This window comes from Rhagoletis pomonella, unplaced genomic scaffold (genome assembly GCF_013731165.1).
Source record: "Rhagoletis pomonella isolate Grant_MI unplaced genomic scaffold, Rhpom_1.0 Rhpom_scaffold_00009, whole genome shotgun sequence".
In the NCBI taxonomy this organism is placed as follows: domain Eukaryota; kingdom Metazoa; phylum Arthropoda; class Insecta; order Diptera; family Tephritidae; genus Rhagoletis; species Rhagoletis pomonella.
Window position 1 is genome coordinate 24,433,250 of NW_023458563.1, and position 4,958 is coordinate 24,438,207.

Consider the following 4,958-nt stretch of genomic DNA (forward strand, 5'->3'; position numbering starts at 1 on the left):
AAAATTAATAAAAATTATTCAATATAAAGAAGAAAAGCCAAAACTGATCAAAATGTCGCACTGCTATTATTTCGCACATAGGTATGTATGTGTATGTGTAAACATTGTGTTATTTTACTATGATTTTACTCTAATAATTCAATGAATTAATAAGTATTATATTATTTCAGTGTACACTAAATATACTATTTCTAAAAATACATTTGTGGTTCTTAAAAACACTTAAAATAAAGCAATTTCAATTTTATGGCACTTTCATCTCCGTTTTGGCACTATTTTTGCAGTTCATTAGGCACATTCGAAAATTTTGGAATTCCATCCCTTATACTAACCGGTATTTGCTTTTATTCAGACGTTTACCAGCAATATTTACATAAGCATGTGTGCATGCGATTGTGTTGGATATAGAAACAAAATCTGTATTTGTATGCTATTGTTAAATTGTTAATTCTTAACTGCTCAACTCTCAGAGGTCACTTGATACTAACTATGTATGTACTCAATTTAAGTTAAACGTGATCAAACTGAAAGCCTTTTCGAAACGTTACTCTTTCGATATTTCAGTAACCACTCGTACTTCACTGCACATGCATACAAAACACGGAAAGCTTGGCGTATAGCAACTTCAATAAAGTTAGAACTACCGCAGAGCTCGACTCGGTATTATAACAATCATACATTTTTACATTTCATATATTTGAAATATTTCTCAAGCGATTGAAATAAGCCTTAAAAAAGTTTTAGTTTCAGTGTGATTCTTTGGCTCAGAACTTTCTCAAAAAAAATAAAGCAAACCAGAAACTAGTTTTAGCACCTGTGTATACAGATGTATGTGAAATATCTGCATTGGAGCTAATTTTGTGTTAGAAATTTAATAATACGCTGAACTGATGTGAGAAAAAATATTATCGGCTTGTTCATTCAAAACTTTTGTATACGTTTCTAAAAGCTTACGTGCATACATACATACATATGTATGTATTTATGTACATACATATGCGTTAGTACTTGAACAAAACAATAATGTATAAACACGAAGGCAAACATTTGGAATTTTAAGCACGAAATGTGAGTATCATTGTTGCGCAATATCTTAACTATGAAGATATTATATAAGCACATCAATATATCAACTGAAGACAATACCGATTATATTTTAATTTACCTTATGATCTTGGATGATTTCATGCGCTTGAATTGCACACACGCATATGTACATACATACATGTGAGTACGTAAATGCGCACGCTAGAAAACATTCACACCCTGCAGGGAAAGCCCGATATAGTGAATCATATTTTCTGGCCAAAAACGAACCAGTCTGATAGCAACTAGATCCCGACCAGTTCAAAATCAGCAAAATGTGGTACTTTTAAAAAACTATTTCATTTAACTTTTTTTTTTAATTATATTGATGTAAGAAGCAAGAAAACAATAGTCCCTATAGTAATAAGTTACAAGGCCGGCAAATGCTATGCAAGTGCTTGAAAAAGCTTATTTTGCATATTTTTAGCAAATTTTTTTGGTTTTTGCATATATTTCACTTACGTGCATATTTTGCAACATTTCATACATTTTCGGCGAAATAAGGCGCATTCATACATATGTTTTTATACTTCTGCTACCACCTTGTATGAATTCGCCTTGGTACAATGCGAGGCGAATTCAAAACAATTCGCCTTGCGTGTAAATATTTTTGTATGTAGGTTTTTATGTATATATATGAACGACCAACGCGCAACTGACCGAACGGGTAATTCCGATTAAACAATAAACCTGTTTTATTTCGGTGGTTGCAATGTCGAAAGATTGATAATTTAAAAAAGCTTGACATTTTATACTGGTAAAATGCTGTAAAAATTAGATAAAACCTCATTGATTTAGCATATTTAAGAGCATATTTTAGCGATTTATTGAGATTTTTATAGCGCATATTTTCAGTTTTTTTTGTGCATATTTTTGCTTGGCCTGGTAAAGAATAAAAACAATTCTCATTAAAAATCTATATCTAAAGTAGCAAATTTAGAACTTGTTCGGAATTATATAACCAGGGATGCAGAATGAACTATATCTTATCTGTCGAATTTAGAACTAGTACGGAACTATTCAAAAAGGGATGCAGCGGGGGGCTTGTTTGATTTACATAGATATGTGTTTGGTGGGTTTTTCTTTCAAGTACGCTATTATTCTGGACTTCACAGATGGTTTTTCATAGTTTGCTAATACAAATCCAAAATTTGTGTTAAAACTTTAACATGTTGAGACCTTGTTTGATCTAACCAATAACAGCAAGCATCTCTGCCTCAGCTACAGCCAAAGGTATGTAAAAGTACATTTCTTACCATCATTCAAACAAATTTAATTTCAAATTGAAAACACATTTCTTTGAAAATAACTAAAAATCGCACAAATGGCAAAACCAAACAAACCATGATACTTTTTTCTTCTGTCGATTTTAGAATTGGTTCGGTACTATAGAATTTAGGACTATCGAAATAGAATCCAGCATAGGGCAATTAACACTTCGTAGGACATCACAGAATAATAATTATTTCATGGTGGAGTTTTAAAGAGTCGTCCAATCATTAGAATTATAAAAGTCTTTTGATAATAATTATGTGTGAAAAAAACTTTTCAAGTCATCGATAACTATTACTTTAAGACTTATATAAATAAAGTCTTATGGGGCTATTTATTCAACCACCAATTTAATCTTTAGTAAATGTATAATGAAACAAATTTTACAGCTTAACAGAACCGCGTGGTAAAAAAGATATTGCAGTTTTTTTGCTTGACGAAGAACGATGAAAAAAGAGAATGTAAAAAATTATGCAGAGTTGCCTTTAGTGCTGCCACAGCTACCCTGCCCCTACTGATGTCTCACGATTTATACGTTGATCGCAAGGTGCTGACTTGCGAGTATGACTCCTTAGAACCTTTGTTGGTTGAGTGAGTTCTCTCTCCATGAACGCAGGCTTGAGCCTCTTGATTGAAATGTTTTGAGGCTTGCCGTTGATTTCGATGTTGAACACGCGATCGCTTATACGTTTTACTACTCTATGTGGTCCTGTGTACGGAGGTTCGAGTGGTTTTTTAATGTGGTTACTACGAAGGAAAACGTGACTGCATGAAAAATGTCTTTGTGAATAATCGCTTTTTTGTTGCTGTGATGTGGGGCGGGAACCGGACGCAGTTGTTGCATGTATTGTCGAATTTTGGGTAAGAACTGCGACGTGAACTCGCATGATGGTGTACATTTGAAGGCTGCTTTGCCGAAGCGAATGTGGTATTTACAGACTTTTTGGTTCGAGCGCCTGGAAGTCGCCCTTTATGTTAGTGGAAAGCTCACTGAGTTTTAAAGCAATTTGATTCATCGATTCCTCCGAGGCCGTGACTCTTACTTCGAACTTTTGCGGTTTGTGTTTGTTGATTGCGACGCAAGATGCGGAGTTTGCAGACGAGTCTAATTCGTATACGTTTGTTGGTGTATTGTCGACTATTTTGTCTGCTATTTTCGCTATCTCCTCCGGATCTGTTGATGTGCATGACAATAATATGCACCTGACGTTGTCGAGCATACGTTATAGCCATAAGGTTGTTAGTGCATCGCGATGCATTGTTGATCCCGCAAGATCCTGCATTTCTTGTAGGAGCTGGCTAGGTCTTTGACCGCTACTAAGAACCGTGCCGAAGAGTAGTTTCAGGAGGAGTTTTTCCTTAGAGATGCCGAAGCGAGTTATTAGTTCCTCTGATTCCGGCGGATTTTTGGCGATGTCAGAAACTTGGCGTAATGTGTCGGTGTCCAAGGCAGCGATGACGTTGTTGAATTTTGAAACATCTGAAGTTATGCGGTTAACGAGCAGAAGTCCATCGATTTGTGTGAACCACCGTTCGGGATCTGCACCCATGAAACGCGGTAGTTTGAGCGAACCAATTGCACCGACATGTGTGTGAGGTACTACCTGCTGGTGCTCGTTTGCCGCGGTGGCCTTTGGATCACCGTGTTCAGTGTTCTGCTCATCTGCTAATTGTGGTGGCATCCTGGTTTAGTTAATGTCAATGATGCGTTGGTAGTTTTACTTTCTTATCGGGGTCACCAATTATGGGGATATTTATTCAACCACCAAATTAATCTTTATTAAATGTGTAATGAAACAAATTTTATAGCTTAACAGAACCGCGTGGTAAAAAAGATATTGCAGTTTTTTGCCTGACGAAAAACGGTGAAAAAGAGAATGTCAAAAATTATGCAGAGTTGTCTTTAGGGCTGCCACAGTCTTTTCATAATAATTATAAGCAGATAAATGTTTTTAAGTCTTCAAAAACTTCTTTTTGTTATTTTTTTTGGCCTTACAATAATGGAAAAGCAACAATAATTTGAAAAAATGGTAGAAGTGATAGCTATTTCGGAAAGCACCACATTTCCTTATCAGACTTATTTCAGTAGGATTCGAACCGACGATCCCACTGACTCAGCCAGTTGCCTATGCACCGTGCTAAGTACGCCTTGTAAATTATCGTTTGCTTTTTTCCACTATTTTCATTTTTGTTATGCCAACACAATCAAGCGCAGCTATTCCGCTGCAATTCACTTGATCATGTGGTTGTTGGTATAGTTGGTTTTTGCTAATAATTCTATTTTTTATAATGTTTAGCTTTTAGGTGTGCTCGTCCTTAAGTTATTTGTTTTTGTTATTTTTTTGGCCTTATAATAATTATATTCAACAATTTATATTGAGCTCGACGCCGTTTTTTAAATGAAAATTTATTGTGGAAAAGCAACAATAATTGGAAAAAATGGTAGAAATGATAGCTATTTCGGAAATCTCCACATTTCATCATCAGACTTCTTTCAGTAGGATTCGAACCGACGATCCCACTGACTCAGCCATTTGCCTATGCACCGTGCTAAGTACGCCTTGTAAATTATCGTTTGCTTTTTTCCACAATAAATTTTC

General features: G+C 35.3%; 1 protein-coding gene across 5 annotated transcripts in view; it reads left to right on the forward strand.

The window, feature by feature from the left end:
• The first annotated feature begins 361 nt into the window (after positions 1 to 361).
• LOC118745650 (Na(+)/H(+) exchange regulatory cofactor NHE-RF1) overlaps positions 362 to 4,958 on the forward strand; it is a 34,523-nt gene continuing 29,926 nt past the window's right edge. For 2 of the 5 annotated variants that reach the window (XM_036479196.1, XM_036479198.1), the window contains exons 1-2: positions 400 to 491; positions 565 to 660. The gene's annotated coding sequence lies outside the window, so the exon portion shown is untranslated. Of the gene's footprint in view, positions 492 to 564; positions 1,069 to 4,958 lie in introns of all 5 variants that reach the window. The other 3 variants (XR_004993676.1, XR_004993675.1, XM_036479194.1) reach the window with 3 other exon arrangements.